Source organism: Oryctolagus cuniculus, chromosome 2, assembly GCF_964237555.1.
Source record: "Oryctolagus cuniculus chromosome 2, mOryCun1.1, whole genome shotgun sequence".
In the NCBI taxonomy this organism is placed as follows: Eukaryota; Metazoa; Chordata; class Mammalia; order Lagomorpha; family Leporidae; genus Oryctolagus; species Oryctolagus cuniculus.
The window spans coordinates 132940865-132962112 of NC_091433.1; the positions used below are offsets into that span (position 1 = coordinate 132940865).

The 21248-nt window shown below is 48.5% G+C and overlaps 2 protein-coding genes across 2 annotated transcripts in view; one reads left to right on the forward strand and one right to left on the reverse strand.

The window, feature by feature from the left end:
• ANXA4 (annexin A4) overlaps window positions 1-15861 on the reverse strand; it is a 103400-nt gene extending 87539 nt beyond the window's left edge. The window contains exons 1-2 of the mRNA XM_051842825.2: window positions 15753-15861; window positions 4676-4793 (exon numbers count right to left, since the gene is read on the reverse strand). The gene's annotated coding sequence lies outside the window, so the exon portion shown is untranslated. The remainder of the gene's footprint in view (window positions 1-4675; window positions 4794-15752) is intronic.
• An 82-nt stretch (window positions 15862-15943) lies between these two features.
• Window positions 15944-21248, forward strand: part of AAK1 (AP2 associated kinase 1) — a 252751-nt gene continuing 247446 nt past the window's right edge. The window contains exon 1 of the mRNA XM_070068958.1: window positions 15944-16266. The gene's annotated coding sequence lies outside the window, so the exon portion shown is untranslated. The remainder of the gene's footprint in view (window positions 16267-21248) is intronic.

The window sequence follows — 21248 nt, forward strand, 5'->3', positions numbered from 1 at the left end:
GAGAGAGAATCTATCTTCCATCTGCCTATTCACTTGCCAGATTACCACACAGCCAGGTGTGGGATGAGGGAAGCCAGGAGCCAATAATTTCTTCTTGATTTCTCTTATGTGTGGCAGGACCCAAGTGCTTGGGCCATCTTCTGCTGCCTTCTCAGCTGTACTAACAGGGAGCTAGATCAGAAGCAGAGCAGTTGGGACTCAAATTGGCACTGTGATATGGGATACAGTTGTGGGGAGCAACTCAGACTAGACTAAGTTACTGGAATTAAGACTTATTCTATGCATCTGCTCTCCCACAATATGGCGCTGGGAGAGGAGTAAACAGCTTCTACACAGCTGCCTCCAGTTTGACCAGTAACCTGCAGAAGCTGATCCTGCTCCTGATTGGAGGAGAGCAGCGTACTCGGCGTGTGGGTAGCAGAGTTGGGATTGGTGGAAGAGGACCATAAAGGAGGAGAGAGACAACATGCACCGGGAAACATCTAAAGGGAACACCTGTGCAGCCCCTGAGAGAGCCGGCCGGCCGGCGGTGTGCCGCTCCCCTGCGGAAGTGGGGAAAGTGGCAGGGGGAACCGCCCTTCCACGGAGGTGGAAGGGATGGTAGCCAACCCGGGGAGGGCCAAGCAGACAAAAGAACAGCGCAGGGTCCTGTGTCGTTCCTCCGCGAAGAGGGGGAGCGACATACAGTCTTTGCAAATAGCAACTTAACCAGCTGAGCCACAACACAGGTCCCAGTATTGGCTATTTTTGTGTTTATAGTTAAATTAAAATTCTGAAAAACTTTTAACCACTGCCATCCCCAGTCATCAATACTTGATAACACCCAATTACATAAATGCTACATTTGAGGGCTCTAAAGGGAGCCACTTTCGATACCATCCTTTAAGAAATTTCCCCAGGGATGAACATTAGGTGCAGTAATTAAGATGCCACTTGGGTTTCATCCCATATCAGAGTGCCTAATTTCACATCCCAGATCCATTTCTAATTCTAGCTTCCTGCTAATGAACACTCTGGGAGGCAGCAAATGATAGCTCAAGTTCTTAAGTTCCTGCCTCAATGTGGGAGATCAGGATTGAGTTCCAGGCTCCTGGCTTCATCCTGCCTCAGCCCTAGCTGTTGTGGGCATTTGGGAAGTGAGCCAGAGATGTAGGATGTCTCTCTCCCTCTCTCTCATTCACTCTGCCTTTCAAATAAATAAATAAAATTGAAACATAAAATGGTTTGTAGCTTTTTTTGTTTATTAAAGATTATTTATTTATTTATTGGAGAGGTAGAGCTACAGATAGAGGGAGAGAGAGAGGTCTTCCATCTGCTGGTTCACTCCCCAAATGGCTGCAAGGGCTGGAGCTGGGCCAATCCGAAGCCAGGAGCCAGGAGCTTCTTCCGGGTCTCCCATGCGGGTGCAGGGGCCCAAGGACTTGGGCCATCTTCTACTGCTTTCCCAGGCCATAGCATAGAGCTGGATGGGAAGAGGAGCAACCGGGACTAAAACTGGCACCCATAAGGGATGCTGGCACTGCAGGCGAAGGATTAACCTACTATACCATGTCCCAAGTAGCTTTTATTATTGTTATTATTTTTATCAAGTTACTCACAGCTTTAAGAGGTCAGTTGTTGGGGCCATTGCTGTGGCGCAGTAGGATAATCCTCCACTTGTGGAGGCCAGCATCACATATGGATGCTGGTTCTAGTCCCGGCTGCTCCTCTTCCCATCCAGCTCTCTGCTATGGCTGGGAAAGCAGTGGAAGATGGCCCAAGTCCTTGGGCCCCTGTACCCACGTGGGAGACCCGGAAGAAGCTCCTGGCTCCTGGCTTCAGATCAGTGCAGCTCCAGCCGTATCAGCCATTTGGGGAGTGAAGCAGCAGACGGAAGACCTTTCTCTGTGTCTCTCCCTCTCAAATAAATAAATAAAATTCTAAAATTCTAAACACACACACACACACACACACACACACAAATGTCCGTAGTCCCTGAAGGCTTGGTAACAGAGAAAGCAGCTTGCAGCTTTCTGTCTGCTGTTTGCCCCCTGTCTTTCTGAGAGGGAACTAGCATTGGTGTTGGCACCAGCCCGCTGGGGGACCACAGAACACATAGACCTGAGTTTTTGAAGTAGGCATCCCCACCACAAGCCCACCAGCATGCTACATTCGCTAAAATACCCCTTCAGGGCTGGGAAGGGGGTTCTCATGCAGAAAATCTGCTACGCTGAGAGTGGAGAAAGGAACTGAGGAGATAAACCAGAAATCAGGTCTGCTTGGGCAGCTCTGCCTGGCGCCCAGTGACAGCTCTGCCTTCTGTGACTGGAGCCCGCTCTGCTTTTCTGCCTTGGACCTCCTCCGGCAGGAGCCATGGAGGAGGTGGCACTATGGGTCTCTTCACTTCCGTCCTGCACTTGTGATTGCAATGGACAGCACAATCTGGGCCGCGCATACCCGTAGTGGGGCTCCTCTTCAGGGGCTGGGGTTTTCATTCAATGAACTCCACTGCTGTGTGAAGGAGCTGTTGCCCAAGTTATCTCAAGTCTGGTTATTAGGACCTCAGAGCTTCGTGTTTGCCTGATGGACAGACACAGGGAGCGGTGTTCTCAGTCCCGTGGCCCTCAGGGTTTGTAGCTAAGAAAAAGAGCAGAGGCTGCTGCTGTGGCTTAGTAGGCTAAACCTCGGCCTGTGGTGCCGGCATCCCATATGGGCGCTGGTTCATGTCCTGGCTGCTCCTCTTCTGATCCAGCTCCCTGCTAACGGCCTGGGAAAGCAGTGGAAGGTGGCCCAAGCGCTAGGGTCCCTGCCACCCATGTGGGAGACCTGGAAGAAGCTCCTGGCTCCTGGCTTCGGATCAGCTCAGCTCCAGCTGGGGCCATATGGGGGGTGAATCAGCGGACGGAAGACCTCTGTCTTTCTCTCTATCCCTCTGTGACTCTGCTTCTCAAATAAATAAAAATCTCAAAAAAGAATAGAAAAAGAGCAACATAGCCTCCCACCCCCAGCAAACCCGTTTTGATTATCATGAAGGGTACAGCTCAACAAAGGGAGAACCACACCTGACCACCAGGAGTTAATCATTTGCATTGTAATCAATCTAAAGCAGCATCCTTTGATAATCAAATGACAATAATTTGCAGATCACTGTCTCCAGTGGAGTGCCTGCCCCACCTCACCCCTCAATCAGAGGCTTGGCAGCGAGCAAGAAAGGAATTTTACCACTGATTAATGGCGTGTTTAACTCTTCTGTGTCTTTCCTGCCTCTGTGCTGCAGCGTGCGTCTGCGCCTCATCCACTCAAACCACCTTATGAAAACGAGCACTGACCACAGGACTCAGTGAGGTCTCATTTGTGTTCACAAATCCTGCAGATGGATGTCAACAGCCCCAGAGGGAGGGCAGATCAGCTGGCAATCACAGAAACACAGCTGCAAAGAGTCCAGTGAGAATGATTGTGCTAACCCATCTTGTGTATTTCTGTAGGGAGGCTTTCACCTTGAGCATGGTTGTGGCCATTGATGGGTTTAGGCAAATACAGCTTGCTCTGGGAAATTAGTAGGCAAATTCTCCTAGAGCCTAAGAACAACAATACACAACAGTCATGCTGAACTTAATTAAGCAAGAAAGACCCAGTTGTTGTAGGGAAGCGGGACCCCAAGAACAGAACTAGGACCCAACCTCTGGGAAGTTTGTCTTGAATACTGAATGGAAATGGACCAAGTGCTAGACACGGGGGGCTATTGGTGACTACAAAACCATGATTTTTAATACACATAGTGACATGCTGGCTGCTGGCTTCCCTAATGTTTCAGTGCCTGCACCTCAAATCCACCCTACCTAAAAGGCAGGTTTGGGGAGCCCTGGATGGAGACACAATTTTGCCTTACTATCATCTCAATGGGAGAGGGAAAACCAACCCACGGCTTTAGCAGTGCCTCTCCCCATCCTGGCGAAGGGCTCAATGTGGGCAATCAGTTTAGCACACCAGTAGAGAGTCAGCTAGCCAGATGTGGCCTGACCCTTACTCCCAGTGCAGCAGGTGGCAGGAGCGTCACGTTCACGGCGTCCTGCTTCCGGCTCCTGGGCACATGGTGATTTGTGAACCTAAGAAACATCTTTCTTAGAAGGGTCTGCTGCATGGTGCCACGGCTCAATAGGCTAATTCTCTGCCTGCGGTGCCGGCACACCGGGTTCTAGTCCCGGTCGGGGTGCCAGATTCTGTCCCGGTTGCTCCTCTTCCAGGCCAGCTCTCTGCTATGGCCCGGGAGTGCAGTGGAGGATGGCCCAAGTGCTTGGCCCCGGCACCCACATGGGAGACCAGGAGAAGCACCGCAGTGCACTGGCTGCAGCGGCCATTGGAGGGTGAACCAACGGTAAAGGAAGACCTTTCTCTCTGTCTCTCTCTCTCTCACTGTCTACTCTGCCTGTCAAAAAAAAAAAAAAGGGTCCGCTGATGAACCTGCTTTTCTTCTTCCCAGATTTTAAAAGAGCCCTTCAGAAAGTTCATGAAAAAGTAGGATTAAAAAAGTTCATTTTGGATCAAAGTGATTTAGAATTCCACCCTATTCCCCCTAATTTAAATAGACAGCATACCACGTACCACATTTGGAGGTAACAGTACTTCAAAGACAGGGGTGAATATCTTCATGACCTTGTGGTAGGTAAAGGTTCTTAACAGAACACAAAACACTCACCAGGGCTGGCGTTGTGGTATAGTTGGTAAAGTCACTGCCTGTGGATGCTGGCACCACATATATATGTCAGTTCGAGTCCTGGCTGTTCCACTTCCAATACAGCTCCCTGCTAACATGCCTGGAAAAGCAGTGGAGAAAGGCACGAGTTTTTGGGCTTCTGCCACCCATGTGGGAGACCAGGAAGAAGCTCCTGGCTTCAGTCTGATCCAGACTTGGCCGTTGCAGCCACTTGGGGAGTAGAAAGAAAATCTCTCTCTCTCTCTTTCTCTCTCTGTAACTCTGTCTTTCAAATAAATAAATACTTACAAATAAATATATAAAATTAAAATAAAAAATAAACTAAGTTACAGGCCAGTGCCGCAGCTCAATAGGCTAATCCTCCACCTGTGGCACTGGCACACCGGGTTCTAGTCCCGGTTGGGATGCCGGATTCTGTCCCGGTTGCTCCTCTTCCAGGCTAGTTCTCTGCTGTGGCCCGGGAAGGCAGTGGAGGATGGCCCAGGTGCTTGGGCTCTGCACCCCATGGGAGACCAGGAGAAGCACCTGGCTCCTGGCTTCAGATCAGTGTGGTGCGCCGGCTGCAGCACACCAGCTGCGTTGGCCATTGGAGGGTGAACCAATGGAAAAGGAAGACCTTTCTCTCTGTCTCTCTCTCACTGTCCACTCTGCCTGTCAAAAAAATAAAATAAAATAAACCAAGTTACAGAAGAATGACTATGATTTTAAAAAAATAAAGAAAAAATACATTTAGTTACATGAAATTTAAAGCATCTGTTCATCAAAAGGCAAGAGCATGAGAAAGCAAGACTCAGGTTAGAATAATGTATTTACAACATATTTATTTTAAAAAGGACTAGTAGTAAGAATACATACAGAATCCTATAAATTAAAAGCATCATAACGTAAAAGCATGAGGAGAAATGACATGTATTTATACTGCTTTATTAAATATTTATTAACTGCAAACAGGAAAAAACAGTAACTTTACAGCAGCAACACTACCTTAACCAAGTGATGCAAGTTAGCATGACCACTGACGAGAACCATTCCAATCACGTCCCTCCTAGCAGCATTCACCAAGCAGAGCATGGTATCACTTCTTGCAAAGATACATAACCTGAATTTAATAATCTTGGAAGTTTATTTACTTGAAAGGCAGATGACACAAGAGAAAGAGAGAGAGCCAGAGAGATCTTCCATCTGCTGGCTCACTTCCCAATACCCAAAATAGCTAGTTTGGTCCAGGACAAAAACAGGAACCCAGAACTCCATTCAGGTCTACCACATGGGTGGCAGGGACCCAAGCCCTTGTGCCATCACCTGCTGCCTCCCACTGTGTGCATTAGTAGGACACTGGATTGGAAACAGTAGGGACTCAAACAGGCACCCTGGTATGGAATGCAGGCATTCTAAGTAGTGTCTTAACCTTTCTGCCACAGCGCCTGTCCCTAAATTCAATCGGAGAGTGTACCTTACACTAATAAAGATTCAGGAAATTTTACAAAATCACGGACCAGTACTCTTCCAAAGTGTTAATATACTGAAGCAAAAAGTCTCAGGAATAATCTCAGGGCAATGGAGGTTCAAGGGCGTGACAATTAAATACAATGTGTGACCCTGGATTGAACCCTGGTCCAGAAAAAGCCATTAGTGAGAAACGTAATGAAATTTTAGTAAATCTGAGACAAGTACCAATGTTAAGGTTTCTTATTTTGATAATCAGCTACAGCTGTGTAAGATATCAAACTATCAAGTTGTATGAAGGAAATTGGGATTTTTTGGCATTGTTTCTGCTAAAGTCTCAAGTTATTTAAAAATTAAAAAAAGAAAAATTAAATTTTTTTGTTTAATGCCTATTCACATATTTTGCAGAAAATTCACAAAAGGCTTAAACAGTTTGCAAAGAAGATATACAAATATCCAATGTGACAATGCTCAACTTTATTAGTCATCAAAGAAATGCAAATGAAGCCCTGGTGAGATCCCACTGCATACAGCAGAATGAAAGAAAAGATGAGTTACACCAAATGTCACATTGAAGCAACTGTTACTCTTACACACTGCTGGTGGGAGCAAAAGTTGCCACAACTATGTTGGGAAACAGTGTGGCAGCATCACTTTAAGCTGAACAAATGTGTTCCTTACGACCCAGCAATGTATCCTTAATATTCAAAAGATCTTTCCAGGGCAGGCATTTGGCCCAGCAGTTAAGACACCTCTTGGGATACCTGCACACCACATCACAGTGCCTGGGTTCAAGTTCTGGTTTTGTTCTCAATTCCAGTTTCTTGCTAATGTGCACTCTTGGAGGTAGCAGGTCAAGTTGAAGTAGTTGGGTCCCTGCCACCCACACGGGAGACCAGACTGAGTTCCCTGTGAATCCTGGCTTCGGCTGGGCCCAGTCCTGGCCATTGTGAGCATTTGAGGGTGGGAGCTGTCTCTGTTTCTCTGTCTCTTTGTCTCTCTCCACCCCCCCCACCCCTTTTTTTTGACAGGCAGAGTTAGACAGTGAGAGAGAGAGAGAGAGAGAGAGAGAAAGGTCTTCCCTCCCTTGGTTCACCCCCCAAATGGCCACTATGGCCAGCGTGCCACGCTGATCCGAAGCCAGGAGTCAGGTGCTCCTCCTGGTCTCCCATGTGGGTACAGGCCCCAAGCACTTGGGCCATCCTCCACACTCTCGGGCCACAGCAGAGAACTGGACTGGAAGAGGAGCAACCAGGACAGAATCCGGCGCCCTGACCAGGACTAGAACCCTGGGTGCCGGCGCCGCAGGCGGAGGATTAGCCTAGTGAGCCATGGCGGTGCCGGCTCTCTTCCTCTTTCAAATAGACTTTTTTTTCTTTTAAAAAATAAAAGACATTTTTGGGGGGCTCCGGATTCTGTCCCGGTTGCCCCTCTTCCAGGCCAGCTCTCTGCTGTGGCCAGGGAGTGCAGTGGAGGATGGCCCAAGTGCTTGGGCCCTGCACCCCATGGGAGACCAGGAGAAGCACCTGGCTCCTGCCATCGGATCAGTGCGGTACGCCGGCTGCAGCGGCCATTGGAGGGTGAACCAACAGCAAAGGAAGAACTTTCTCTCTCTGTCTCTCTCTCTGACTGTCCACTCTGCCTGTCAAAAAAAAAATTTAAAAAAAAAAGACATTTTCTAAATTTTTACAGCAGCATTATATGTAATACCAACAAGTGGAAACAATTTATGTGTCCATCTGTAGTGAAATTAAGAAGTAAATTATGGTTCTATCCAGCAGGAGAAATATCAGACTACAAGTATATACAACAACGTATATGCAGGTCTGTCTCAAATAAAGCGCTGAGATGATGACAACCACACATAGATCTGTTCCTCTCGCATGGCTCTGTTTATGGAAAATTCAAAATCAGGTGAAGTTCATCTGCTTAAAAAACTTTTTTCAAAACTTTTATTCTATGAACTTTGTGAAACACTCTTAAACAAATCACCTGGATTTTTTTTAGTGTATTTATTTTATAATTTATAATTTATTTATTTGAAAGGCAAAGTGACAGTGAGAGAGAGTAGTTCCATCTACTGGTTCACTCTCCAAATGCCCACAAGAGCCAGGGCTGGGCCGGGCTCATGCAGAAGCCTGGAACTTCATCTAGGTCTCTCCACCTGGGTGGCAGGGACCCAAGTATTGGTGTCACCATCTGCTTCCTCCTAGCCTGTGCGTTAGCAGGAAGCTGGATAGGAAGCAAAGCAAATCACTGCATTTGTCCAGCACAGTATAAAGGCACAGCCATTGCAAGCTGATGAATGAACCCACTCCTGGGCCAAAGCATGGTTCTTCAGGAAAGGTCGCTTTCAAAATAAATAATTGGGGCTGGCACTGTTGGGTAGCGGGTAAAGCTGCTGCCTGCAGTGCCGGCATCCCATATGGGTGCTGATTCAAGTCCTGGCTGCTCCACTTCCGATCCAGCTCTCTGCTATGGACTGGGAAAGTAGTAGAAGAAGGCCCAAGTCCTTGGGCCCCTGCACTGGCATGGGAGACCTAGAATTGGATCGGTGCAGCTCCAGCCATTGCAGTCAATTGGGGAGTGAACCAGTGGATGGAAGACCTTTCTTTCTCTCTCTCTGTCTCTCTCTTTCACTCACTCTCTACCTCTCTTCTCTCTGTGTAACTCTGACTTTCAAATAAATAAATAAATCTTTAGAAATAAATAAATAATTGGTCCCACTGAACAGTTTTGATAACTTTGAAAAGATTTATTTGAAAGTCAGAGTTACAGAGAGGGACACACACACACACACACACACACAGGTCTTCCATCCACTGGTTCACTCCCCAAATGGCTGCAACAGCCAGTACTAAGCCAGGCCAAAGCCAGGAGCCAAAAGTTTCATTCAGGTCTCCCATGTGGGTGCAGGGACCCAAGCACTTGTGCCATCTTCTACTGCTTTTCCAAAGCAGATTAGCAGAGTTGGATGGGAAGTGGAGCAGCAGGACATAAACTGATGCCCATATGGGATGCTGGTACTGCAGGCAGTGACTTTACCAGCTATGCCACAATGCCAGCCCCAAGTTTTGAAAATTTTCTTAGCTGCAGACCAGCAACTGTATGGAAAAAGAACATCACAAGAGCCAAATCATGAAGTAGTCACTCAACATGTTTTAGAGCATTTCCTACATTTACAAATGTGGAAGAAAATCATTTTACAAAAATGCAAGGTAAAATGAGCTGGTTCTTGGGGGTGGTGCTGTGGCATAGTGGGCTGAGCCTCCACCTGCAGTACCAACATCCCAAATGGGCACTGGTTCAAGACCTGGCTGCTCCTCTTCTGATCCAGCTCTCTGCTATGGCCGAAGCAGTGGAAAATGGCCTAAATGCTTGGGCCTCAGTACCCGCATGAGAGACCCCAATGATGCTTCTAGCTCCTGGCTTCGGATTGGCTCAGCTCCAGCCATGGTGGCTATTTGGGGAATAAACCAGCAGATGGAAGACCTTTCTCTCTGTCTCTCCCTCTCTCTGTCTGTAACTCTACCTCTTAAATAAATAAATAAATAAAATCGTTTTAAAAAATGAGCTGTTTCTTTAAAATGCCCTTTCTTCAAAGTAAACGATTGCTTGATTTTACCAGCAAAAGGCACAACACAAACCCACGAATAACTTAGGGTTGGAATTAGCCTCTTGTGCGGCGCCGGCACACTGGGTTCTAGACCCGGTTGGGGCACCAGATTCTGTCCCAGTTGCCCCTCTTCCAGGCCAGCTCTCTGCTGTGGCCCGGGAGTGCAGTGGAGGATGGCCCAAGTGCTTGGGCCCTGCACCCCATGGGAGACCAGGAGAAGTACCTGGCTCCTGCCATCAAATCAGCGCGGTGCGCCTGGCCACAGCGTGCCAGCCGCGGCGGCCATTGGAGGGTGAACCAACGGCAAAAGGAAGACCTTTCTCTCTGTCTCTCTCTCTCACTGTCCACTCTGCCTGTAAAAAAAAAAAAAAAGAAGAAGAAGAAGAGGGGTGGGTGTTGTGGTATAGTGGGTTAAGCCAAGGCCTGCAATACGAGTATCCCATATCAGAATACAGATTCGTGACCTGGCTGCCCTGTTTCCAACCCAGCACCCTGCTAATGCACCTGGGAAGGCAGCGGCAGATAACCCAAGTCCTTGGGCCCCTGCCAGCCATATAGGAGACCAGGATGGAGTTTCTGGCTCCTGGCTTCAACCTGACCCAGACACAGCTGCATGGCTGTTGCAGGTACCTGGGGAGTGAACCAGCAGATAGAGGATCTTGCACTCTAACTCTCTCTCTCTCTCTCTAATTCTGCCTTTCAAAGAAATAAATAAATCTTTATGAAAGAATTACACGACGAGATGATAAGGCATTTCCAAATCGAAAAAGATTCTGGGATCCACTAACCTTTCCACAAAAGCAGCCCCTGCTTCCACCTTGTGTCCGCAGTTCAGGCCTTAGCCAAGTTTGTTTCCAGGAACAGGGAAAGGTTTCCATCTAGTGGCAGGAGAGGCAACCATAGGGCCAGCCCAGAAAAGGAAGGAGCTTTGCGCGTGTGCACACACACACTCGCGCTTTTTTTTTTTCTCTTTCTTTCAGGTGCCAGTTAGAAGGATGCACAGCTTGGAATGCAGAGGATAGGCGCTGGGAACTCTTGTGCAGTAGAAACACGCACAACTGTGTGCTGCTGTGTGCAGGAGTATCCTCTCCTGGCACCTCATTTTCCCACAGCAAACACTGACACCTAAAGACACAGCACAGGATGGGCACACCCCACCCTCACATGTATCCCACCGTGGGGCTATCACTGTGGCATAGGGAGCTAAGCCACTGCCTGCAGTGCTGGCATCCCACTTTGGAGCTCCGGTTCCAGTCCCGGCTGCTCTGCTTCCGACCCAGCTCCCTACCAATTCCCTGGAAGGGCAGTGGTTGATGTCCCAAGTGCTTGGGCTCCTGCCACCCATGTGGGAGACCCACATGGAATCCCAGGCTCTGGGCTTCAGCCAGGCCCAGTCCTGGCCACTGTGGCCATTTGGGGAATGGACCAGCAGATAGAACATCTCTTTTTCTCTCTGTCTCTCCTTCTTTGTCATTGTGCCTTTCAAATAAATAAAATATAATAAAATTCAGTTTTCTTTTCAACAGGCACCAAGCTTTTATCTAGGCCCAGTTATTGAGTGGAGAGAGGGGGTCAAGGCATCACACGTAGTGTTGTTAGGAAAATAGGGCCATACTGTTTTGTCATGAAAGATTACAACATGGAATTGGACAAATCCAAAGTCATAGGGAAGGAGCTTAAGAAATGTCATACATTAAAAGCCACAAAAAGGGGCAGCGCTGTGGTGCAGTGGGTTAATGCCCTGGCCTGCTGTGCTGGCATCCCATATGGGTGCTGGTTCTAGTCCTGGCTGCTCCTCTTTCCATCCAGCACTCTATTATGGCCTGGGAAAGCAGTAAAAAGATGGCCCAAGTGCTTGGGCCCCTGCACCCATGTGGGAAACCTGGAAGAAGCTCCTAGCTCCTGGCTCTGGACCGTTGCAGCCAACTGGGGAGTGAATCAGCAGATAGAAGACCTCTCTCTCTCTCTCTCCTTTCTCTCTCTGCCTCTCCTCTCTCTGTGTAACTTTGACTTTCAAATCAATCAATCAATCAATCTATCAATCTATCTATCTTTTTTAAAAAAGCCACAAACAAAAGACACAGTGTAGCACTAAGACACAGATGATGATTATTATTTAGCAAACATTTTCTTTTTTTTTTTTTTTATTGAGAAAGAGAGAGCTCTCCCATCTGCTAGTTCACTCCCCTAAATGTCCATAACAGCCAGAGCTGGGCCAGGCTGAAGTCAGGAGCCAGCATGATGCAGTCTGGGTCTCCCAGGTGGGTGGCAGGGACCTGACTTCCTGAGCCAGCACCCGCCGCCTTCGGGGGTGCACATTAGCAAGAAGCTACAGTCGGAAGCAGAGCTGGGTCTCAAACCCAGGCACATTGATATTGGATGCAAATGTTGATATTGGATGGCACATTGATACTGGATGGGCCGCACATCCACCCACAGCAAGCATTTCTTAAGCAGCTAGTTTGAGACACAGGGCCAGGAGGAAGATACAAAAGGACTACAACCAGACTCTGCCTGGCCGCTCCCCTGCCCTCTGTGCCCCCAGCAAACGCCTATGCTCTGCTCCCCAGTGTTCAGGTTAAGAGCCTGTCTCTTTGAAGCCCTCTCCTGCCTCCTTCCGCAGTGACAGCTTCTTCATAGCACTCTTGAGTACACCTCTTCCAGCGCTTCTCACAGTTGATCATGATTTCTGCAAACGTACTCATGCACACTTTCTCCTTCCCTGAGTCAGCTTCTGCTGTGTTGAATTTCTCCACTGTTTGTTTTCTACTTCATTCACATTAGTTTTATCTTTATTATTATACTTTTGATTTTATTCTGTTCTTTTTCTAGTGTCTTGACTTGAAGTCTAAACAATTTTTTTTTTTTTTTGACAGGCAGAGTGGACAGTGAGAGAGAGAGACAGAGAGAAAGGTCTTCCTTTGCCGTTGGTTCACCCTCCAATGGCTGCCGCGGCCAGCGCGCTGCGGCCGGCGCACCGCACTGATCCGATGGCAGGAGCCAGGAGCCAGGTGCTTCTCCTGGTCTCCCATGGGGTGCAGGGCCCAAGCACCTGGGCCATCCTCCACTGCACTCCCTGGCCACAGCAGAGGGCTGGCTTGGAAGAGGGACAACCGGGACAGAATCCGGCGCCCCGACCGGGACTAGAACCCGGTGTGCCGGCGCCGCTAGGCGGAGGATTAGCCTAGTGAGCCGCGGCGCCGGCCGAAGTCTAAACAATTTTTAAAAATATCTTTATTAAGAATATAGCATAAAATTTGCCATTTTAACTGATTTTAAGTATATGACTCAGTGGCATCAATTAGATTCTTAATAGCTATCACCATTATTTCCAAAATTTTTCATCACCTTAAATAGAAAACTCTGTCCTCATTAGTTAGATCTCCTTTCCTACCTACCCCTCGCTACTGGTTAACCTCTGATCTACTTTCTGTCTTTATGAATTTTCCTATTCTAGGTATTTTATGTGAGTAGAGTCATTTAATACTTGTTCTTTTGTGTCTGGCTTACTTCACTCAGCCCGGTGTTCCTAAGATCCATCCATGTTGCAGCACGTGTCAGAATCTTATTATTTTTCATGGCTGAGTAATATTCTATTGAGTAATATTCTATTGCACATACACACCATATTTTGATTACACATTCATCCACCGACGACAGCTGGGTTGTTTCGATTTTTGGACTATCCTGAATAATTCCATGAATGCTGGCATGCCAGGCTGTGTTGGAGTCTATTTCTTAATTCTTTGAGTTTATTGCCTAAAAGCACTCTTTCATATCACTGCTACTTCCAGTAGACCATAGTCCCTTAGGGCTCATCTCATTCATTTTTACATCCCTAAGCTGAGTACAAGCCAAACACATACACCATAGCACTGGGTGTGGGTCTGGTAAACAAGCGAATAATGATAATCATATTGTACATCTGTGAATCCCTCTGCAGCTTAGAAAGCATTGATCCATTTTTATTTGAGCTTCATAATGATCGTGAGGTAGGTAGGCAGGTCTGAGCTCTTATTTCTGGGAGTCTGCCAAGGGTCAAGCAACCAGTGCCAGATTCGTTGAGATTCAAATGCATATCCTCCTCTTTCTGACCCAATCTGATTCTCAACCTGTCTTGCTATCTTGCCTGTTATTTCTGACAATCACTGGTGAGAATACCCATTCTTACTAAAAACTGCTTACAGGACTGCAAATAAAGATTTTCCTGTAGAAGAGCTGGAGGAGACTGGAGGGGGTCTTGATTTGTCCTCATGCCTAGTGAAGCAGTTCTTCCTTGGAATTACACGATAAGAGTAATATTTTATTTTTGTATTATTTATTTATTCAAGAGGCAGAGAGAATGAGAGATGGACAGAGCTTCTAGCTGCTGGTTCACTCCAAAAATTCTGGCAAGGGTTGGGGCTGGGAACTCAATCCACGTCTCCCATGTGGGTGGCTGTGACTCATTACTTGAACCATCAGCTGCTGCCTCCCAGGGCCTATACTGGAAGCTGGAATCGGGAGCCGGAGCCAGGCATCAAGCCCATGCACTCTTATACAGGATGCCTATATATATATATATGTGTGTGTGTGTGTGTGTGTGTGTGTGTGTCTTAACCACATCTTTCAGAGTAATCTGTTAGCATCAGCAACTTGATGGCATTCATGTTCTGTGGGAAAACCTGAGGCAGTTTTGTGTGTCTCAAGCGTTCACACACACACACACACACAGCACCACAAAACCCTAACAGGTCTACTGCAGATTCTAGCCCTTGACTTCCAAACTCCCATCTGAACAGGGACTAGGGAACTAACTTGAATGAGCCAGCTGGCCGGGTACAAGGTGAAAAACAGCAGCTGGCACTTGGCTGGGACAGGGGGAATTGATACGTGTTTCCGCTGTGGCAGCCTGGAGAGCACACACTAGGTCCATAGAGGGCAGCTGGCACACAGATCCAGGTTGGCCGTGCCTTTCAACTTTCTTAAGAGAAGTAGAAATGAGCATATTTTGTGTGAATTTTAAGTATTTTTAATACTGGGAATGACCTCCAATTAAAAAAATCAGTAGCACCAAACTTGGTGTGAATCAGAGAAACATGGATGTTACCCTCTGGGGCGGGGAGCTCAGCTCTTCCCTGGTGTTCCTCCTGGCTCCCCTGCCAAATCCCTGGGTTCTCCAGCCACAGCAAGCACCCCTGCACCTCCAGGGCAGTGGTTCTCCACCTGCCTGCGCAGGAGAATCACTGGGGAGTGGGGAGAAACAAAAGTGCTATCCTGGCCCTGCTCCTGGTCATTCCTTAGGGCTCCCCAGGTGCAAACAGATTGAGAGCTCTCAATGCCAACTGGACTTCCTGCCTCCAGTGGTCAACTGTCCTCTGGTCAATTGTCCACAATGCAGCAAGAATATTTTAGAGGCTGGCGTTGTGATGCAGTAGGTTAAGTTCAAGTCCCAGCTGCTCCACTTCCGATCCAGCTTCTTGCCAATGCTCCTGGGAAAGCAGCAGATGATGGCCCAAATGCTTAGGCCCCTGCCACCCACATGGGGAGACCCAGATGGCATTCCAGGTTTCTGGCTTCAACCTGGCCTAGCCCTGGCCGGTGCAGCCATATGGGGAGTAAACCATCAGATGGAAGATTTCTTTCTTCTAACTCTTCCAAATAAAGACTTATTTATTCGAAAGATAGAGTTACAGGGATGCTGAATGCTTTAAAAACCTGCTCAGCCCTCCTGTGGCTGCTGTCTGTGGTCTTGATAAATGGCTCTGCATGTGCCCAAGATCTCATGCCCTCCCAGCCTCCTCCCCGTCCACGGCCACCCCTGCTCCTTGTCCCCAGTGCCCTTGGCTTCAGCTGCCCTGACCGCCTTGAAGTTTCACGGACACACTGGACCCTTGAGCGCGTGAACCTTCAGCTGTGTACAGTTGGAGAAGCCTGCGTGACACCCGTCACCAGGGCACTGCTACAGCGAGGGCGAGGGATCTGGGGCCGCTGCAGTGGCGCGGGGAGGTGACTCACATTGGTTCTGTCCTCAGAAAGATGGAAAGTCCCTTGAAAGCAGGGAGTACAATTCTGGCTCAACCCCGCTTGCCAACAGCCAAGTCCCGCGGACAGGAAGTCAGTCCCGAACTGAGCGGAAATGACGCTCTCCGGAAATGTTCTCCCCACCACTCAGCTGCTGGGGGAGGGAGCGCTGCCCAAACCGGAAGGAGCGTGGCAGGGTAACAGTGCGGAGCCTCTGTTTACCTGCCCACCTGCACCACCGCTTAGGAGGCCTGGCCCATGGGAACTGCAGTGGCGATCAAGCTTATTGCCCACTGTAAAGATGGGCAATTGACTAGACCTTTAAGAACTAGAAACTGTGAGCGGGAAAGTGCAGATGGGGACCGGCAGGGGAGCCCTACAATGGAGCATCCTGAAGGAATGGATATGTAGCGGCCCACGACGGGGAGGAGAGGAGGAGATTCCAGGCGGAGGAAGCAGCAGACGCAGAACTCTGGAGCCGAAGGCAAGTGCGGCAGGGTCAGTGCAGGTAATTTCCACACGTCTGAGCCGGAGTGACACTCTGACCCCCTCAAGCTCTGATGAAGCAGTTCCCAAACACAGCGCGTACAGTATCAGAAAGAGAAAGCTCCCCTCTGGTGAATTATGTCCCTAGTCTCAAGAATCTCTGAAGAGGTGTAGGTGGTTTGGCACACTAAAAAAATAGACACTGCCAGGGGCCGGCGCTGTGGTGTAGCGGGTAAAGCCGCCGCCTGCAGTGCTGGCATCCCATATGGGCGCCTGTAGGAGACCCAGCTGCTCCACTTCTGATTCAGCTCTCTGCTATGGCCTGGGAGGGCAGTAGAAGATGGCCCAAGTCCTTGGGCCCCCGCACCCACGAGACCCGGAAGAAGCTCCTGGCTTCAACTTAGCTCATTTCTGGCTGTTGCCACCATTTGGGGAGTGAACCAATGGATGGAAGACTTATTTCTCTCTCTCTCTCTCTCTCTCTCTCTCTCTGCCTTTCTGTAACTCTGCCTTTCAAATAAAAATAAATAGCTCTTTAAAAAAAAAAAAAGACACTGCCTTTAAAGTAAATCTTTATAAAAAATGACAGAGATTAATCTCCCATCTGCTGGTTCACTCATATGTGCAACACTCAGGGCTGGGCAAGGCCAAAGTTGGGGGCCAGGACCAACATCTTGGACTCCCTTGTGGGTGGTAGTGGCCCAAGTAGTTTGGCCATCTTCCACTGCTTTCCCAGCAGCATTGGCAGGAAGCTAGATCAGAAGTGCAGTAGTCAAGACTCAAACTGGCTCTCAAGATGGGATGTGGATGTCCCAAGGGACAGCTTAACCCGCTACTCCTGCCCCTCTCTCTACTTTTCTAGTAAATACAATTGATAGCTTTGGGATCCACAAGGAGGGAAGGCCTATACTTGAGGGAAGGCCTATACTTCCGGGAATGGAAAGTCCTTGTCAAGGTCCCCCGCGGTGCCTAAAGGTCAACCAATGAGGATCAGGCCCACCTCAACCTTTAACCCCCATGCCCTGAATCTATAAAAGGAGTTCTCCCAATCTCTGACTCGCGACACCCCACCCCCCACCCCGTTGCTCTGTTAGGGCCGTGGAACCTCGCCCAGGAGCAGAATCCCAATAAAAGCCTGTGAATTAATTGATTCGTCTGCCTGGGAAGATTTTTTACGCGTCAGACACCTTGCAACAATCACTTAAAAAAAAAAAAAATCTCTTGAGAGACTCTAGGAAAGAGAATTAGGAAGGGGGATGACCAACATCCAGGGAATAGTAATGTTTATGTTACAGTTTTTCTTCCAATAGCGGCCTTCTTTGGGAACCTGACCTGCTGGGACACAATCTGCCCACCCATCTAAGCTTTTGTCCAGGAAATGGGGATAAAGGAAGGAGATCCTTGCTTCTGTTATGTAGATAGGAAGCGAGGTTCTCCTGGGGTCACACAGCAGGAGCTTAACATTCAAGGAAGTGATGGATGAGTTCTGTCTTCCAACAGCAGAGTCCCGGGGAGAGAGGGGGAGTCTAGAAGCCAAATAAACAAGAAACTCTCCAAACCAAACATCTGCTGTGAAATGCAGAACACGCTGAACTGTGCCCCACCTAGCTCGACACACAGGCCTGTGCTTCCCAGGGAAGCATTTCCTAAGCCAGGTTTTCCTACCATCAAAACAACTCCTTTTAACTTGAGCTTTCTTGACTACAGACCCCTGTTAAAATGTCCTAGGAGGAAGAGATCCCACAGGTGGTCTAAGGTTCCTTAGCTTGCCTGTCATCTGGTAGGAAGCCAAGCCCCCAGGGCAAGCACTGTGGGGATCTGGGCAGTCCCAGAATTTAGACACTTCCTGAGACAGATCGGTTGAAGCATCAGTGAGGGCCCAGGGCACTTGGTGCTGAGGCAAGGTTTGGGGAGAGAGAGGAGACAGAGGAAATAAGATACTCTACAGAAGAGAAGGGCATGGGCTAGGAAAGTTCTTAAAGGTCTGGCTTGTTACCAAAAGCCCAGTCGTTGTCACTGATGCCATTGTCAATCACGGGGAATCTGCCGCGGCTCACTAGGCTAATCCTCCACCTGCGGCGCCAGCACCCCGGATTCTAGTCCTAGTTGGGGCACCAGATTCTGTCCTGGTTTTTCCTCTTCCTGTCCAGCTCTCTGCTGTGGCCTGGGAGTGCAGTGGAGGAAGGCCCAAGTCCTTAGGCCCTGCACCTGCATGGGAGACCAGGAGAAGCACCTGGCTCCTGGCTTTAGATCAGCACAGTGTGCCTGCCGCAACGCACCGGCCATAGCAGCCACTTGGGGGTGAACCAAAGGTAAAGGAAGACCTTTCTCTCTCTCTCTCTCTCTCTCTCTCTCTCTCTCTCTCTCTCTCTTTCTCTCTCTCTCTGTCTAACTCTGCCTGTCAAAAATAAATAAATAAATAAATGAAATAAAATTAAATAAAGAACCATGCTGAATCAAAATGTGGACGAGGTTTGAAGATAAATGAAAGAGAAAGTGTAACCTGTAGATAGATGAGGAGGTAGCAGACTCATGTCTCACAACTACAGCCCTGCCGAAGGGGGGTGCTTTGGGGATTTTTTTTTGTGGGGGAGGCTACAAGAACAAGGGAGTCAGGAGCAAGGGGAAGAGAGGATGGGGACAGCTGCATGTTGACCTCTGGCCAGGTGATAAGTGGCTGGTTGGTGCCACAGTGGTTATCTGGGCTGGTACATGTTCAGCTTGTGCCCAAGTTTCTGGTTGGTTAGCAATGCTGTACTCTCCAGACAATTTCTATGATGGCCAAGTAGGCTTCCGAGCTTTCTGTCCGGAGCCTGGAATTACCCTGCATGGACCTGGAAGTCCCCCAAACAAAACCCCCTGAGACAATACTGGTCATCAAGGTGTTATCTATTGGGAAAGCAAATGACCTCAGGAGTCCGGAGACTAGAAGCTTCTAGGGCAGCTGTGCCATTCCCTCCCCTCAGTAAGCTCAGCTAAGAGACGGGGCCTAATGGAATCTGAAGTCAAGGCACCGTGTTGGGGCTTGGGTTCAAGCTTACTGCACAGTCTTCTCTAGGACTGGCCAGTACCACAAATCCATTATCTTTGTCTTTCCCTGGCTTTCCTCTTAAGAGTCTATAGCAAAAAAATAGGAATGTAGTAAAGCCTTTACAGTATCAATCTTTACGTTCTTAACTTCCCAGTTCTCTAGTGCCATCAGCAGTTTGGAATCTTGGGCAGCAGGCTGGGCGTTTTGGTCAACAAGAGTCAACGTAAACCATGGTGGCCCCATAAGATGATGAGAGAGTGAGAAATTCCCTGTTGTCTGGTGTGTCTCAGTGGTCCCAATGTGTAGTGCAACACATCTCTCATGTGTTTGCAGTGGTGCTGGTGTGAGCAAACTACTGGGCTGCCAATCTAAAAGTATAGCAAATACAATTATGTTTAGTATGTAAAACTTGATATTACAGATGACTTATGTTTAAAGCATTATTTTAGAGTGTGCTCCTTCTACTTATTAAAAAACAACATAAGGCCAGCGCTGCGGCTCACTAGGCTAATCCTCCACCTGCGGTGCCGGCACCCCGGGTTCTAGTCCCAGTCGGGGCGCCGGATTCTGTCCTGGTTGCCCCTCTTCCTGTCCAGCTCTCTGCTGTGGCCCAGGAGTGCAGTGGAGGATGGCCCAAGTGCTTGGGCCCTGAACACACATGGGAGACCAAGAGAAGCACCTGGCTTCTGATCAGCACAGTGCGCCGGCTGCAGCGGCCATTGAGGGGTGAACCAATGGAAAAGGAAGACCTTTCTCTCTCTCTCTCTCTCTCTCTCTCTCTCTCTCACTGTCCATTCTGTCTGTCCAAAATAAATAAATAAATAAATAAATAAAGCGATATGTTGTTTTATGATGGCAGCAGCCTCAGATATCCTGTGTTCATTGAGTCTCTTGAGCTCATTGTTTTGTCTTGTGCTGGATTTGATCTTGTGTGGTTTTGTTCACCAGGGCCCCTACACACACAAAATCCACTGTTCGTGTTGCCACTAAGAGGTCACATTGAGAGACTGACCTGGAAACAAAATTAAAAGTGATTAAGGAGGGGCCAGCACTGTAGTGTAGTGGGTAAAGCCGTCACCTGCAGTGCTGGCATCCCATATGGGTGCCAGTTCAAGTCCTGGCTGCTCCACTTCCCATCCAGCTCTCTGCTATGGCCTGGGATAGCAATAGAAGATGGCCCAAGTCCTTGGGCCCCTGCACCTGCATGGGAGACCCGGAAGAAGCTCCTGCCTCCTGGTTTTGGATGAGCACAGCTCCAACCACTGCAGCCATTTGGGGAGTGAACCAGCAGATAGAAGACCTCTCTTTCTCTCTCTTTGTGCCTCTGCCTTTGCTTCTCTGTAACTCTGCCTTTCAAATAAAAATAAATCTTAAATAAAACCAAGTGATTCAGGACTACAAAGGTGGAAAACCAGTGATGGTCAGTGCTCCATTCCACAATAGCCTTGATCTTGAAGAACAAGAACAAATGGATGGAAGCTATTAAAGGATCTGCTTGAGCTGTGCTGCAGCAGGTTAACGCCCTGGCCTGAAGCACTGGCATCCCATATGGGCGCCGGTTCGAGACTTGGCTACTTCACTTATGTCCAGCTCTCTGCTATGGCCTGGGAAAGCAGTAGAAGATGGCCCAAGTCCTTGGACCTTTGCACCCGTTTGGGAGACCCGGAATAAGCTCCTGGCTCCTGGCTTTGGATTGGTGTAGCTCCAGCTGTTGTGGCCAACTGGGGAGTGAACCATCGGATGGAAGACCTCTCTCTCTCTCTCTCTCTCTCTCTCTGCCTCTCCTCTCTCTGTGTAACTCTTTCAAATAAATAAATAAATAGGATCTGCTTTACTGAAGGCAAAAAGATTAACAAAAATTCAAGAAGGGCCCTTCCCAAATATGGAGAAGCTTCAGATGCCTTGGACTGAAGACTGAACACAGAAGTATATCCTTCTCCTCACCATGAAGATCAGAGCCAAAATTTGTTGGT